The sequence below is a fragment of the Macaca thibetana genome, chromosome 8, assembly GCF_024542745.1.
Source record: "Macaca thibetana thibetana isolate TM-01 chromosome 8, ASM2454274v1, whole genome shotgun sequence".
Classification (NCBI taxonomy): domain Eukaryota; kingdom Metazoa; phylum Chordata; class Mammalia; order Primates; family Cercopithecidae; genus Macaca; species Macaca thibetana.
Window position 1 is genome coordinate 97241606 of NC_065585.1, and position 17095 is coordinate 97258700.

Sequence of the window (17095 nt, forward strand, 5' to 3'; positions counted from 1 at the left end):
GAAAGAGAAGAATAAAGTGCTATGAACCTGATTTCAAGACATACAGCTTCTGTAGTCATGAATGTGTGATGTACAAAGAAACATACACAAAGATCAATGGAACAGAACACCCATAAATAGATATATGTGATTTTTGACAAAGGTGCAAAAGCAATTCATTGAAGGAAAGATGTCCTTTTCAACAAATGGTGGAGAAACTGGACACCCACAGGCAAAAAAACAGAAAAACCAAAACCTTCCACCTAAGTCTCACACCTTATATGAAAAGTAACTCAAAACAGATCATAAATACAAAATGACATAGGAGAAAATCTTGGATTTACAGCTAGGTGAAGAGTTCTTAGACTTGACATCAAAAATACAATTCATAAAAGGAAAAACTGGTACTTTGAACTTCATTAAAATTAAAACATTCTGGGAAAGACCTCGTTGAGAAGGTATGAAAAATATAAGCTAGAGATTGCAATTAAGTACTAGTATCTAGAATATATTAAGAACCTTCAAAATTTCACAATAGCAAACAATCCAATTAGAAAATGAGCAAAAATCACGAACACCTATTTCACTGAAGAGGATAAACAAATGGCGAATGAGCACATGAAAAGATGCTTAATGCCATTAGCATGAAAAATAAAAATAAAACCCCAAGCCTCCCAACCAACTGAACAGAACCCTCTTGGCCAAAGGGACCCCAGAGAAACCCTGAAAAACGAAGTCCCGGGCCGTGATAGGATAAGGGGTTGGTTACGCCTCAGTATGCTCCCTCCTTATTAACCTTTAACCAGAATTCTTTCCTAAGGAGTAAGTGGAAACCAACTCTAGAAAACAAGAAACAGATGATTCATTCCTTTATCGCCTTCAGCCAATTATCTGAGGCCAAAACCAGGCTCCCTCTCCCTCTTTGAAGTTTTGATGTGACAGCCCACCAGCTTGACAACGCATCCCTTCCTAAAAACTGACCACCATATCTCTGGACCAGTTCTGACTGACTAGCATAGGATGTGCTATGAGGGTTTTCAGGTCCTCTGTTTCACCTTTTGATGCCAGAGGGCCAAAAACTCCATCCCTGCATCATGCTAATGCCATCATTTTTTGAACATGTGACCTATGAAGAGGCATGAAGCTCAGTTGTGCTTTTTTCATAAATCTTCATGACTCCTATAGCTTATTGAATATGTATACTTAGCCAACCCATTGGGCATAAGTACCTGTGTTAGGCTTTCCTACCTTAAATTGCTTTTTCTCAGCTTTTGCCAAAGGCTACATTTCCCAGCCTTTGGTGTGCCACCCTTTATGAGAAATAAAGCTCTCCTTTCCAATTTTTTGAACCACATGATTCTTCACTTGACAAGCATTAGGGAAATGCACATTAAAATCACAATGAGATATCATTACCTACTTATCAGAATAGAAATTAAAAAATAGTGACAACATCAAATGCTGGTATGGAGAAACTGCATCACTCACACATTACTGGTGGCAATGTAAAATGAAACAGCCACTCTGGAAACCAGCTTGGCAGTTTCTAAAAGAACTAAACATGCAACAACTATAGGACTCAGCAATTGCACTCTTGGATATTTATCCCAGAAAAGTGAAAACTTATCTTCACACAAAAACTTGTAGACAAATATTCATACCAGTACTATTCATAAGTTGGACGTCCTTCCATGGGTGAATAGTTAAATAAACTGATATACCCCCATGCCATGGATGTCCACTCTGCAGTAAAAAGAAACTACTTATACATGCAACAACTGGGATGAATCTCCAGAAAATGATCCCAAGTGAAAAAAGCCAATTTCAAAAGATTACAAACTGTGATTCCATTTCCATAGCATTATTGAAATGCAAAATAATAAGAACATAAAATAGACTAGCAATTGCTAGGGGTTCTGGAAGGTGGAAGAAAATAGTATGCCTATAAAGAGTGGCAGGAAGGATCCTTTGGTGTTGAAACTATTATATCTTGACTACACTCATAACAAGATCTGGTTTTTATACAGTTCTGCAAGATATTTCCCTTAGTGGAGACTGGGTAAAGGATACATAGGATCTTTCTGTATTAGTTTTCACAACTGCATGTGAATCTACAATTACCTCAAAATAAAAAGTTTAATTAAAAATCTCTGCACTTGGGCCGGGCGCGGTGGCTCAAGCCTGTAATCCCAGCACTTTGGGAGGCCGAGACGGGCGGATCACGAGGTCAGGAGATCGAGACCATCCTGGCTAACACGGTGAAACCCTGTCTCTACTAAAAAATACAAAAAACTGGCCGGGCGAGGTGGCGGGCGCCTGTAGTCCCAGCTACTCGGGAGGCTGAGGCAGGAGAATGGCGTAAACCCGGGAGGCGGAGCTTGCAGTGAGCTGAGATCCGGCCACTGCACTCCAGCCCGGGCTACAGAGCCAGACTCCGTCTCAAAAAATAAATAAATAAAAAATAAAAATCTCTGCACTTGGATTCCTCTCATTAGCTCCAGGTGTATACATTAATTGAAAGATTTTCAAGCAGGGGAAGTGCTTTGATTTATTTAAAAAAAAATCCTTAGCTGCTGTGTGGAATCTGAATTAGAAACCAGTGGGACAGGTATTCCAAGGGAGTGGTAACTCTTCTTTAATGTCAGCTTTCCCCCTTCAGAAATCTCTGCTCTGATTCCTTATCACTCTCCAGTCACTCACAGCAACTCTGGGCACTCACAGGGTCTCCTCGGATTTGCCTCTGGTTACATTCACTACAACCCTCATCCAGGTACCCATAAAATAACAAATGGTTGGCAACCACCCACCCAGCCCAGAATTTTCTCTTTCACAATCTTAGTCATTAGAAAATGAAAGTTAATCCCTCGTGTACATGGGGATATCAGATAGAGATTAAAAAAAAAAAAAAAGAAAATGACAGTTAAGATGACATTGCTTACAGAAAATTTCTCCCTTAATTAAGAAAACTTTGCTGCAGTTTCTTCTTGAGACTTTGTAGACCTTCATTTGATCAGGAGAGAGAGCAAGTGCATGTGTGTAACTGATTTGACTGGGGTTTCCAGAATGTGCCTGGGGGACAAAATATTTTATTGTCGTTTTGCAATTATGTATTTTTTTGAATGCCTTTCTTGGTAAAATAAGTTTTCAAAAAATATTTTTTGAAAATAGGGATACTTTTAAAACAAAATTCAAAAGTAAATTAAAATAACCAATTTTATTTTCCTTTTCACTTACTTGAATACAAAAAGTTAGCAAATACTTTTTGGATGACATCAATATTTATTTTCCCCTATGCTTCAGGCCGGCCTACCCACTCTCCATCAAAGGAGAAATCGAGAGAACAGTTTTATTGCTTGTTTCATTAGAAGTTTTGGTCCTAAGTTAGCCTTATAACCTTCTCATGATATTATTCAAGAAAGTGTTTAGAATTCAAATTCAAATTCAGCACAGTCCCTCAAACTGTAAACTACACAAGTTCCAAGGGTTTATTTACCTCCTATCAAGCATAATGTGGGGGAATAACACAGTCAACTTGGAACAATAAATTCAGCACAACTGTGCTTCCGTTTTCCTCTTATTTGTTCTCTCTCAGGGCCACAGTATATTTTTACTTCTTTCTTTAAAAGTTGGGTTAGGATAAGAAGGAAGCCGGTCCAATCCCTAATCCATGAACTAGAAAGGCCAGGTCAGCTTCCCACCTTGGAAGGAGAGGAACCCAGCTGCTAGCAGACAGTCCTAAGACTGCAGGTACCACAATAAGCACTCAAACCACCATCTGATAGCGTCCCTTGGGAAAAGGGGATTTTTTAGGAGAAAAGTGAAGGGCCTTAAGATTGTCAGGTATGCACCAAACCCCACTTCCCAAGACTGAATACAGTCCCCTGTTGGACACAAGTCTTGATTTATAAAGCATTTATATAAGTGGATTAGAAAAACGTCAAGTGGGCAAAGGACATGGCCAGAAAAACCACAAAAAAGGACATATGAAACGCTTGAAAAAGTGTTCAATCTCTTTAATTTAAAAAATGCAAATTAAAATGAGATGCCATTTATCTTTTAAAGTGAAATATAATAATCAATAGCACTGAAAAGTCTCAGCACTGCCCTGAGCCCCAGGCAGGATGGGCCCCATGTGGTCCTTGTCTGGCTAAGAGAGGTGGCCTCACTCTGGGCACTGCATACCCACTATCTCTTCTTTGCCTTTTAATAATGTAAGAAAGTACTTACGTATGATGGTGTGCTGGTAAGGAAAAAAATTACCAGTATATAAAATCTTAATATATTTTTAAAAAGGTTAATCTCTGCTAGTGCAGTAATGGATAGTTTCTAGTCTCTTTATCTATCACATCTCTCAGCATTTTTTTTTCAAATATCTCACAATAGGCCCGGTGTGGTGGCTCACGTCTGTAATCCTAGCCCTTTGGGAGGCTGAAGCAGGTAGATCACCTGAGGTCAGGAGTTCGAGAGCAGCCTGGCCAACCTGGTGAAACCCTGTCTCTACTAAAAATACAAAAATTAGCTGGGCGTGGTGGCGGGTGCCTGTAATCCCAGCTACTTGGGAGGCTGGGGCAGGAAAATCACTTGGACCTGGGAGGCAGAGGTTGCAGTAAGCCAAGATCGTGCCACTGAACTGCAGCCTGGGTGACAGAGTGAGACTCCGTCTCAAAAAAAAAAAAAAAAAAAAGAAGAAGAAGAAAACCAAACCAAACCAAAACAAATATCCCACAATAATCATTTCTTGCCCTTATTATTGGAAAAAAATAAATCTATTCATAAAGAGAAAAATATGATTCAATTTATATAAATTTCCTTTTGAAGGCTTTGGTTTACTCTCTATTTTATAAAGCAAGACAGACAGCTATATCAAATTTATAGAGGCAAAAACTGAAAACTCAAATATTAAATATAATTACTAGGACCAGAATAAAGAAGCTCAAAACTGAGACAGAAAAACAGCAGTCTTTGACAATGAACATTAACTCACTTAGTTCTTTTTTTTTTGAGGCAGAGTCTCACTCTGTTGTCTAGGCTGGAGTGCAGTGGCGTGATGTCATCTCACTGCAACCTCCACCTTCCAGGTTCAAGCAATTCTCTCGCCTCAGCCTCCCTAGTAGCTGGGACTACAGGCACCTACCACCACACCCTAGCTAATTTTTGTATTTTTAGTGGAGACGGGGTTTCACCATGTTGGCCAGGCCAGTCTTGAACTCCTGACCTCAGCTGACCTATTGCCTTGGTCTTCCGAAGTGCTGGGATTATAGGCGTGAGCCACCATGCCCAGCCTTAATTTACTTTCATAGTATTTTCTCCTTCCAAAGTTAATCTTCTCAGCAACCTCTGGGAACTCCTGTTTTTTCTTTATTCTTTTTTTTTTTTTTTTTTTTGAGACAGAGTCTAGCTCTATTGCCTAGGCTGGAATACAGTGGCACGATCCCAGCTCACTGCAACCTCTGCCTCCCAGGTTCAAGCAATTCTCCTTTCTTAGCCTCCTGAGTAGTTGGGATTATAGGCGCAAGCCACCACGCCTAATTTCTGTATTTTTAGTAGAGATGGGGTTTCACCATGTTTCCAGGTTGGTCTCAAACTCCTGACCTCAAATGATCTGCCTGCCTCAGCCTCCCAAAGTGCTGGGATTATAGGTGTGAGCCACCATGTCCGGCCCTGTTTTTTCATTCTTTAAAAAATACACTAATTTTTAGAGTAGCTTTAGGTTTATGAAGAAATTAAGCAGAAATACTGAGAGTTCCCACATACCCTCTCACCTATCTCAGTTTCCCTATTAACATCTTGCATTAATGTGATATATTTATTACAGCTGGTCAGCCAATATTGACACATTATTGAGTAAAGTTCATAGTTTACATTGGGTTCACTCTTTCTGTTCTACAGGTCTATGGGTTTTGGCAAATGTATAATGGTACATGCCCACCATTACAGTATCATACAGAAGTTTCATTGCTCTAAACATACCCTGTCCACCACCTATTCATCTCTCCCTCCCTCTAAACCCCACGGATCTTTTTAATATTTCCATAGTTTTGCCTTTTCCAGAATGTCATACAGTTAGAATTATACCGCATGCAGCCTTTTTAGATTGGTTCCTTTCACTTAGCAATACACATTTAAGGTTCCTCTATATTTTCTCATGGCTTGACAGCTCATTTCATTTTGTCACTGAGTAATATTCTATTGTGTGGATGAATAAGCACCAGTATGTTTATCTATTCACCTATTGGAGACATCTCAGTTACTTCCAAGTTTTGGGAAATTATGAATAAAGCTGCTATAAGCATTTATGTGCAGGTTTGTATAGATATGTTTTCAACAATTATTCGGATAAATATCAAAAAGTGCAATTGCTGGATCATACGGTAATATGTGTATTTTTGTAAGAAAGTGCTGAACTGCCTTCCAAAGTGGCTGTTCCAATTTGCATTTCCATCAGCAATGAATGATAGTTCTGTTGCTCCATATCCTTCCCTACATTTGGTATTGTGTGTTTTGGCTGTTAGCCATTCTAATACATGTCTAGTGGTATCTCATTGCTGTTTCAATTTGCAATTCCTAATGACATATGATGTTAAGCATCTTTTAATGTGATTATCTGCCATCTGTACATCTCCTTACTGAGTTGTCTGTTCAGAGCTTTTATTAATTTTTTAATTGGGTTGTCTGTTTTCTTACTGAGTTTTAAAAGTTCTTAGTATATTCTGAGTACAAGTTCTTTACAAGATATGTGTTTGTAAAGACTTTCTCCCAGTCCGTGGCTTGTCTGCATTGTCTTAACAGTATCTTTTACAGAGCAGAATTTAAAAATTTTAACAAAGTTCATCTTGTAAACTTTTTCTCTAACAGATAGTGCCTTTGGTCATTGCCAAACTTAAAGTCATCTAGATTCTCTTCTATCTTATATTCTAGTTTTATAGTTTCACATTTTACATTTAGGTCTACGTTTCATTTTGAGTTGCTTTTTGGTGTAAGACCTGTGTCTAAATTCATTCTTTTTCATGTAGATGATCAGGTGTTCCACCACAGTTTCTTGAAAAGATTATTTTTCCATTAAATTTCCTTTGCTTCTTTGTCAAAGATCAATTAACTATATTTACGTCAATTTCTTGTTCTATATTCTGTTCCATTGACCTATTTGGCTATTGTTTTGCCTGTATCACTGCCTTGCTTACAATAATTCTTGAAGTTGGATAATGTCAGTTCTCCTTGTTCTCTTTCAGTATTGAGTCGGCTATTATAGGTATTTTGCATTTCAACAGAAACTTTAGAATCAGTTTGTTGATAACCATGAAATAACTTAAAGGCATTTTGATTGGAATTACACCGAATCTACAGATCAAGTTGGGAAGAACTGATATCTTAATAACATTGAGTCTTCTTATCTATGAACATGGAATATACTGTTTAGCTCTTCTTTGATTTCTTCATCAGAATTTTGTACATTTCTTCAGGTAGATGTTTTATATGTATATATATTTAGATTTATACCTGTTTGATTTTTTGATGCAAATGTAAATGGCATTGTTTTTATTCTCCAATTGTTCATTGCTAGTATATAAGTAACTATTACATGTTAACATATTCTGCAGCCTTGCTATAATCACTTCCTAGGTCAGAAATTTTTTTGGTGATTCTCTGGGATTTCTACATACATAATCATAATCATGTTATCTGCAAATAAGGACAGCTTTATTTCATCCCTCACAATCTGTGAGTGGTGAAAAGGGCATTCTTCCTTGTCTTGCTCCTGTTCTTAGTGGGAAAACATCTAGTTTCTCACCATTAAGTATGATGTCAGCTGCAGGTTTCTTAGAAGAGGTTCTTTAACAAATTGAGGATGTGTCTTCTATTGCTAGTTTGCTGACCTTTTTTTTAAACATCAAAAATGGGTATTGGATTTTGTCGAATCGTTTTCTTCCATCTATTCATAAGATATGATTTTTCTTCTTTAGCCTGTTGGTGTGATGTATTACATTAATTGTTTTTTGAATGGTAAACTTGGTCAAGGTAGATAATTCTTTTTATATGTGTTAGATTTGATTTGTCAATATGTTGTTAAATATTTATGTATCTACATTCATGAGAGACACTGGTCCTTAGTTTTCCTTCCTTATAATGTCTTTGCCTGATTTTTAATACTAGCCTCACAGAATTAGTTATTTGTTATCTGCAAATAAGGACAGCTTTATTTCATCCCTCACAATCTGTGAGTGGTGAAAAGGGCATCCCTCCTTGTCTTGCTCCTGCACTTAGTGCTTAAGTGTTTCCTTAAGTTTCTATTTTCTGGGAAGGATTATAGAGTATTCCTTCTGCTTCTATTTTCTGGATGAGACTGTAGAAAATAGGTATAATTTCTGCCCTAAATGTTTGGTAAAATTTACTAGTGAACCCATCTGAGTCTGGTGCTTTCTGTGTGGAAAGGTTATTATTGATTTTCTTTAATAAATGCAGGTCTATTCAGATTATCTGCTTCTCCTTGTACGAGTTTTGGTAGAGTGTGTCTTTCACGTAATCGGTCTATTTCCACTAGGTTAATGAATTTGTGGGCAGAGTTTTCCAAAATATTATTTTATTATCCTTTTAGTATCTATGGGATCAGTAGTAATGGTCACTCTTTCACTTCTGATATTAGTAATTTCTGTCTTTTTTCCTTTTCTCTTAATCTGGCTCCACATTTATCAATTTTATTAATCTTTCAAAGAACCAGCTTTTTTTTTTTTTCCTGTTGATTTTCTCTAATTTCCTGTTTTCAATTTCATTTTAGGTTTGGGAGTACACGTGAAGGTTTGTTACAGAGGTAACGTGTCATGGGGGTTTGTTGTATGTATTATTTCACCACCCAGGTATTAGGCCCAGTACCCAACAGTTATCTTTTCTGCTCTTCTCCCTCCTCCAACCCTCCCACTTCAAGTAGACCCCAGTGTCTGCTGTTTCCTTCTTTGTGTTCTTAAGTTCTTATCATTTAGCTCCCACTTATAAGTGAGAACATGTGGTATTTGGTTTTCTGTTCCTGTGTTACTTCACTAAGGATAAGAGCCTCCAGCTCCATCCAAGTTCCTGCAAAAGACATGATCTTGTTCATTTTTATGGCTGCATAGTATTCCATGGTGTATATGTACATTTTCTTTGTCCAGTCTACTGTTGATGGGCATTTAGGTTGATTCCATGTCTTTGCTATTGTGAACAGTGCTGCAATAAACATTCACATGGATGTGTCTTTATGGTATAATGATTTATATTCCTCTGGGTATATACACACTGTATTAGTCTGTTACCATGTTGCTATGAACAAACACCAAACACTGGGAAATTTATGAAGAAAAGAGGTTTAATCGACTCACAGTTCTGCATGGCTGGGATGGCCTCAGGAAACTTACAATCATGGTGGAAGGCATCTCTTCACAGGGCAGCAGGAGAGAGAATGAGTGCCAGCAGGGGAAATACCAGTCACTTACAAAACCATCAGATCTCATGAGAACTCACTCACTATCACTAGAACAGCATAGGAAAAATGGCCCCCATGATTCAATTACCTCCACCTGCTCCCACGCTTGGATGGCCTCAGGAAACTTACAATCATGGTGGGAGGCACCTCTTCACAGGGCAACAGGAGAGAGAATGAGTGCCAGGAGGGGAAATACCAGTCACTTACAAAACCATCAGATCTCATGAGAACTCACTCACTATCACTAGAACAGCACAGGAAAAATGGCCCCCACGACTCAATTACCTCCACCTAGTCCCGCCCTTGACACGCGGGGATTATTGCAATTCAAGGTGAGATTTGGGTGGGGACACAGAGCCAAACCGTTATGACTCAGTAATGGGATCGCTGGATCAAATGGTAGTTCTGCTTTTAGCTCTGAGGAATCACCATACTGCTTTCCACAATGGTTGAACTAATTTACACTCCTATCAACTGTGTATTAGGGTTCCCTTTTCTCTGCAGCCTCGCCAGCATCTGTTATTTTCTGACGTTTTAATAATAGCTATTCTGACTGGTGTGAGATGGTATGTAACTGTGGTTTTGATTTACATTTCTCTAATAGTCAGTGATGTTGAGGGTTTTTTTTTCCCCATATGCTTGTTGGCCACATGCATGTCTTGTTTTGAGAAGTGTCTATTCATGTCCTTTACCCACTTTTTAATGGGGTTTTCTCTTGTAAATTTAAGTTCCTTATAGATGCTGGATATTAGACCTTTGTCAGATGCATAGTTTGCAAATATTTTCTCCCACCCTGTAGGTTGTTTACTCCTTTGAGTTTCTTTCGCTGTGCAGAAGCTCTTTAGTTTAGTTAGATCCCACTTGTCAGTTTTTGCTTTTGTTGTGACTGCTTTTGGTATATTTCTCATGAAATCTTTGCCCATTCCTATGTCAAGGATGGTACTACCTAAGTTGTCTTCCAGGGTTTTTACAGTTTGGGATTTTACGTTTAATTCTTTAATCTACTTTGAGTTGAGAATTTTTATTATCTTATTTATTATTGGTAAAAATTATTTTGTTCTATTTAGATTTAATTCACTCTTCTTTTTCTGGTTTCCTAAAGTGGAAGTTTAGATTTACTGATTTAAATATTTTTTCTTTTCTATTGTGTACATTCAATGCTATAAATTTTCTTTACACTGCTTTCACTGAAACTTACAAATTTGATTATGTTGCATTTTCATTTTCACTTTGTTAAAATAGTTTAAAGTTCTCTTGAGATTTCTTGATGTGTGTTAGAAGTGTACTGTTTAACTTCCAAGTATTTTGTTACTGAGTTCCAATTTAATTCCATTATGGTCTGAAACATATTCTGTATGATCTTATCATTTAAATTTGTTAAGGTGTGTTCTATGGTCCAGAATTTGGTCTGCCTTGGTGAATGTTTTGCATGAGCTTGAGAAGAATGTATATTCTGCTGCTGTTGAATCAAGTATTCTATAAATGTAAATTAGATTCTGTTGATTGTGCTGTTCAGTTCAACAACGACTTTATTGAGTTCTGCCTGCTGGATCTATCAATTACTTACAAAAGAGTGCTGAAGTCTCCAGCTGTAATAGTGGTTTTGTATATTTTTCTTTGCTGTTCTATCAGTTTTTTTGCCTCATGTGTTTTAAATCTGTTGTCACATAAATACACATTAAGGGCTGTTACATCATCTTGGAGAACTGACCTCTTTTTCATTATGTAATGCTCCCTCTTTATCTTTGATAATTTTTCTTGCTCTAAAGTTGGCTTTGTTTGAAATTAATATAGGTACTCCAGCTTTCTTTTGATCAATGTTAGCATCCCTATCTGTGTTTTTATATTTAAAATGAGGTTCTTATAGGCATCTTGTAGTTGAGTTTTATTTTTGTTTAAATCCACTCTGGGCCAGGCATGGTAGCTTATGCCTCTAATCCCAGCACTTTGGGAGGCCAAGGCAGGTGGATCACCTGAGGTCAGGAGTTCAAAACCAGCCTGATCAACATGGAGAAACCCTATCTCTATTAAAAATATATAATTAGCCAGGCATGGTGGTACATGCCTGTAACCTCAGCTACTTGGGAAGCTGAGGCAGAAGAATCGTTTGAACCTGGGAGATGGAGGTTGCAGTGAGCCGACCCATTGCATTCTAGCCTGGGAAACAAAATAACCAAACTCTGCCTCAAAAAAAAAAAAAAAAAAAAAAAAAAAAAAAAAAAAAAAAAAAAAAATTCCACTCTGACAATCTTTGTCTTTTAATTAGAGTTCAGATCACTGATCTTTAAAGCAATTATTGATATAGCAGGACTAATATCTATTTGTTACTGTCGTCTATTATTTGCCCTTGTTCTTTCTGTTATTGTATTCCACTTTTTCTCCCTATAGTTTTAATTGGCCATTTTATATGATTCCATTTTTTTCTTCTCTTAATGTAATAATTTTAGTTGTATGCCACATAATGGTGGTTCAGTCAATGGCAGACTACATATATGACAGTGGTCCCTTAAGATTATCACGGTGCTGAAAGATTCTTACCGCCTAGTGATGTTGTCCTGAGAAACTGACTAATAAGGCTTTCTTGGAACTGGAACAGGAATGCATACATCAAGAAGAGGTAAGAGAAAAGGAAACTGCAGGAGAAGAAACAGAAGTAGAATCTTGGAACTGGAACAGGAATGCATACATCAAGAAGAGGTAAGAGAAAAGGAAACTGCAGGAGAAGAAACAGAAGTAGAATCCCCAAGAAAATTCCCAGTGAAGGGTTTAGCAGAAGCTTTTACAGACCTCAATACGCTCCTTAAAAAGTCTTCTGAAAACATAAACCTCAGTACTAAAAGATTTTCATTAATGTTGAGGAATGTTCACGGTGTGTTCTCTGCTTATAAGCAAATCTATGATGATAAAGCAACAAACCAACTGATCCATCATGGATATATTTCTAAAAGGAATGACATCTCCTGAAGAGGAGCCTCAGGCAGGTCCTTCAGGAAGTTTGCCTGAAGAATTGTCATAGGAAATGACAGCTCCATTCACATTATTGCCCATGAAGGCCAGCCAGTGGGGCAAGTTGTAGAGGCAGAAGACAGTGTGACATTGATGATCCTGACCCCGTGTAGGCCTAGGTTAATGTTTGTGTATCTCGGTTTTTAGCAAAAAAGCTTTACAAGTTTTTTAAAAAGGTTGGGCACAGTAATTCATGCCTGTGATCCCTTTGGGAGGCCAAGGTGGGAAGAACACCTGTGCCAGGAATTTGGGACCAACCTGGGCAACACAGCAAAGAACATTTTTAAAAAGTAGCTGGGCGAGGTGGCACATGCCTGGAGTCCTAACTACTTGGAATGCTTAAGTGAGAGGGTCACTTGTGCCCAGGAGTTTGAGGCTGCAGTAAGCCATGACTGCGCCACTGCACTTCAGTCTGGGGGACGCACGACCTTGCCTCTTAAAAAAAAAAGTTATAAAAAATTTTGTTTTAATAGAAAAAATTTTTAAAATAAGGATATAAAAATATTTTTGAAATAATTTTGTACAACTGTACTATGTGTGTTATAAGCCAAGTATTACTACAAAAAGATAAAAAAGTTAAGAAAAATTAAGTTTATGAAGTAAAAAAGTTACAGTAAGCTAAGGTTAATTTATTATTAAAGAAATGCTTTTTTATAAATTTAGTGAAGCCTAAGTGTTCAGCGTTTATATAAAGTCTACAGTAGTGCACAGTAATGTTCTATACCTTCACATTCCCTCACCACTCACTGACGGCCCCCGACCCCAGAACAACTTCCAGTCCTGCAAGTTCCATTCCAGGTAAGTGCCCTATAGAGAGGCACCATTGTTAACTTTTATACCATAGTTTTACTGTACTTTTTCTATGTTTAGATATGTTTTTTTTTTTTCTGACACCATGGTTCTAAAGGTGTTTTGTTTTGTATTTGACAAACAGTCTCGCTGTGTTACCCAGGCTGGAGTGCAGAGGCCCGATCTCAGCTCACTGCAACCTCCACCTCCCAGGTTCAAGTGATTCTTGTGCCTCAGCCTCCTGAGTAGCTGGGAGTACAGGCGAGTGTCACCACACCCAGCTGGAGTTTCACCATTTTGGCCAGGCTGGTCTCGAACTCCTGGCCTCAAGTGATCTGCCTGTCTCAGCCTCCCAAAGTGCTGGGATTAACAGACATGAGCCACTGCATTTAGATATGTTTAGATACACAAATATTTATCATTTTGTTACAGTGTTCTATGGTGTTCAGTATAGTTACATGCCGTACAGGTATGTAGCCTAGGATCAGTAGTCTATACCATACAGCCTCAATGTGTAGTAGGTTATATCACCTAGGTTTGTGTAAGTGCCCTTATGATGTCTGCATAATGATGAAATCACCTAATAATGCATTTCTCAGAACATATCCCCATCATTAAGTGATATATGATTGTACTTCCTTTTTTACTTTTTTATGTGGTTCCTCTTGAGTTTGATATGCATTTAAAAGTAATTCAAGTCCACTTTTAAATAACACTATGCCACTTCCCGGGTAGCACAAGTACTTTACAATAACAAAATATTTCTAATTCCTCCTTGTATCTCTTATAATATTGCTGTCATTCATTTCATTTATACATGAACTATGACCACTGAATGCATTTTAGCTATTATTTTAAACTAACTTATCTGTTAGATCAACTGAGGTTTTATTTTACCTACATTTATTCCTTCACTTATAATCCTCCTTTCTTTATATAGATCTCCATTTCTGACCTATATTATTTTCCTTCCTTTTAAATAATTTCTTTTAACATTTATTGCAAGGTAGCCTTAGTATTGAAAAATTGTCTCAGTTTTTGTCTGGGCTAGTGTTTTATTTTTCTGTCCTTTGAAGGATATTTTTGCTAGATATAGGATTCTAAGTTGGTGAGTTTTCTACTTCAATACTTTACTTTTATTTTTTATTTTATTTATTTATTTTTTGAGATGGAGTCTCGTTCTGTTGCCCAGGCGTGCAGCAGTGCGATCTCGGCTCATAGCAACCTCCACCTCCTGGGCTCAAGTGATTCTCCTGCCTCAGTCTCCCGAGTAGCTGGGATTACAGGAGTGTGCTACCATGCCCGGCGAACTTTTTGTATTTTTAGTAGAGATAGGGTTTCATCATATTAGCCAGGATGGTCTTGATCTCCTGACCTCGTGATCCTCCTGCCTCAGCCTCCCAAAGTGTTAAGATTACAGGCCTGAGCCACTAGGCCCAGCCTCCTTTAATACTTTAAATATTGTGCTACATCTTTTAGTGTGCAAGATTTCTGAAGGGAAGTCTGACGTAATTCTTATCCTTCTTCCGCTATAGGTGGTATGTTTCTGCCAGCTCCCCCTCTGGTGTTTTTTATTCGTCTATAATTTTCTGCAGTTTAAGTATGACATGCCTAAGTGTAGATTTTGTTTTAGATATTGTTTTATTTATCCTGTTGCTGTTTAAGCTTCCTGAATCTATGGTTTGGAACATATCATTAATCTGGAAAAATTCTTTTTTTGACTTCCTGTCTTTCCTCTCCTCTGGTATTCCCATTACATGTATGCTATACCTTTTGCAAATGTCCCACAGTTCTTGAATATTATGTTCTGTTTTTTTCTTTTACTCTTTTTTCTTTTTGTATTTTAGTTTTGGAAGTTTTGGTTGACATTTCTTCAAGCTCACGAATTCTTTCAGTGGCCATGTCCAAGTCTACTGATGAGTCCATTGAAGGCATTCTTCACTTCCGTTATGGTGCCTTTGGTTTCTAGGATTTCCTTTTGATCTTTCCTAGGGTTTCCATCTCTCTCCTTTACCCACCTTTTCTTGCCTGTTTGTCCAATCTTCCCTTTAAAGCCCCCAGCATATTAATCTTAGGAATTAAAAAAATTCTTAGTCTGATTAATTCTAACATCTCTGCAAAATCTGAGTCTGGTTCTAATGCTTGTTCTGTTTCTTCAAACTGTGATTTATTTGTCTTTTAGAATACCTAGTAATTTTTTGTTGTTGAAAGCCAGACATGACATATTATGTGAGACAGACTGCAGTATAAAGATCTTTAGTATAAGGTTTTAAAATTTCACTTTTTAAAAAACTTTTATTCCTTTTTCATTTTACATGAGATATGTATTTAAACAAGCAGATGCTGGACTTGAAGGGGAAAGTATCAAGGATTCCTTTACTCACTTTTTTTTTGTAAAGACAGATTGGCCCCATGTGAACAGCTATATAGAAAAAAGTGATGAAACTGTTCTTGGTTTTACAACGATTTATTTTTAAAAATTACAATTATCCAGTGGAACAACATATGTGAGGTTTGTTATTATCATGTTGTTGCTGTTGTTGAAACAGGGAGAGTCCTGGAACAGAAAGATCAGAGCTGGACGAGCAAGCCACTAATGGAGAGTCTTTCCACAGAACCAGTATTTTCCCCATCCACTTCTCCATGAGATGTCAATCAAGACACACCATCTCAAAGTAGATAGTTTTTAAAAAAAGATACACCACTGGTAAAAGTAATTTAGGAAAGCCAGAAAACAATGACAGCAATATGCTTGTGTGCCTTCACCATTTCACGTCCAATAAAAGAATAGTAGCTCTCTGTCCAAAGATGGAAATAGAAAAATAAAACAGTAGCCCACAGGCAACATCTGGTGAACCTAACCAAGACTGGCACCAGTGGCGGCCATCTGGCGAACTATACTGATCCTATGCTGATAGCCAAGACAACACCTACAGAGGCTACATCTGGTTGACCTGGCGACTTTAATGATGGGCTGTCTTTTATTGTTTGCTATAGGGCTTTCCAAAGCTAAAATTTTCTCTGGTGTCCATGTTTTTGTCTCTCCTGTTATCTTTGGGTTTCTCTACAGCCTTCTTTTTAAATAAGGTCTGAGGTGCTCAGTTCTTTCCGTTTTGTTCCTGTTACTACACAGGAGCCTTGCTGATGTGGTGGTATGGTATCAGGGTATGGGAGGTATTCTATAGTCCTATGATGAGGTCTAGCTCTTTAGTAAGCCCACTGTGCCTCTGGGCTGTGATCTTGACAGGTGCTTCAGAGCTTTTTTCTCCCCAGAGAAACAGGAAGGCGGGAGGAAATCTGGAGTTGGTGTTGGTGTTTTTCCTTCCCCCCAAGTTAACTGGGCTCTGATAAAACCCCAATTGGTTAGACTCTGGTAAAATAGTTTATCTTGAGGGCTGAATGCTCCATTTACTGTTAAATGGCTACCTTTCCCTTCCCCCGATACAAGCACAACGGGTTGTTCCCTGATCTTCACAGTGAGAAACTAGCAGGGTTCCTAGACATAGAATGTAAAACATAAAACAAAAGTGTGCCCACTCTCCCCAAGACAGGACCCCCTGGAGTGTAACTTGCAAGCTTGTCCACACCAAGCCTCTGGCAATGTGTCAAATAATTGAAGTTTTCTTAGGCTGGTTCTGGGTTCCGCTGGATACTTCTGCTCCAGGTCTTTTGCTCTGGGAAGCTGTGATTCTCTGTTTATTTGCCTGTCGTTTGCTCCAGTTTGGGGGGCAGTTGTTTGTTCTGTGACAATTCTCTGATGAAGCTAAAAAACATTGATTTTTAGTTTGTTCAGCTTTTTCTTATTGTGAAGATAGGAGTGACAACTTCCACCTGCCTTACATGCCAGACTAGAAACCAGAAGTCAGA

General features: G+C 38.0%; 1 protein-coding gene across 9 annotated transcripts in view; it reads right to left on the bottom strand.

Moving 5' to 3' along the window:
- SPIDR (scaffold protein involved in DNA repair) overlaps nucleotides 1–17095 on the bottom strand; it is a 480217-nt gene that overhangs the window by 195582 nt on the left and 267540 nt on the right. The gene's annotated exons all lie outside the window — the stretch shown is intronic.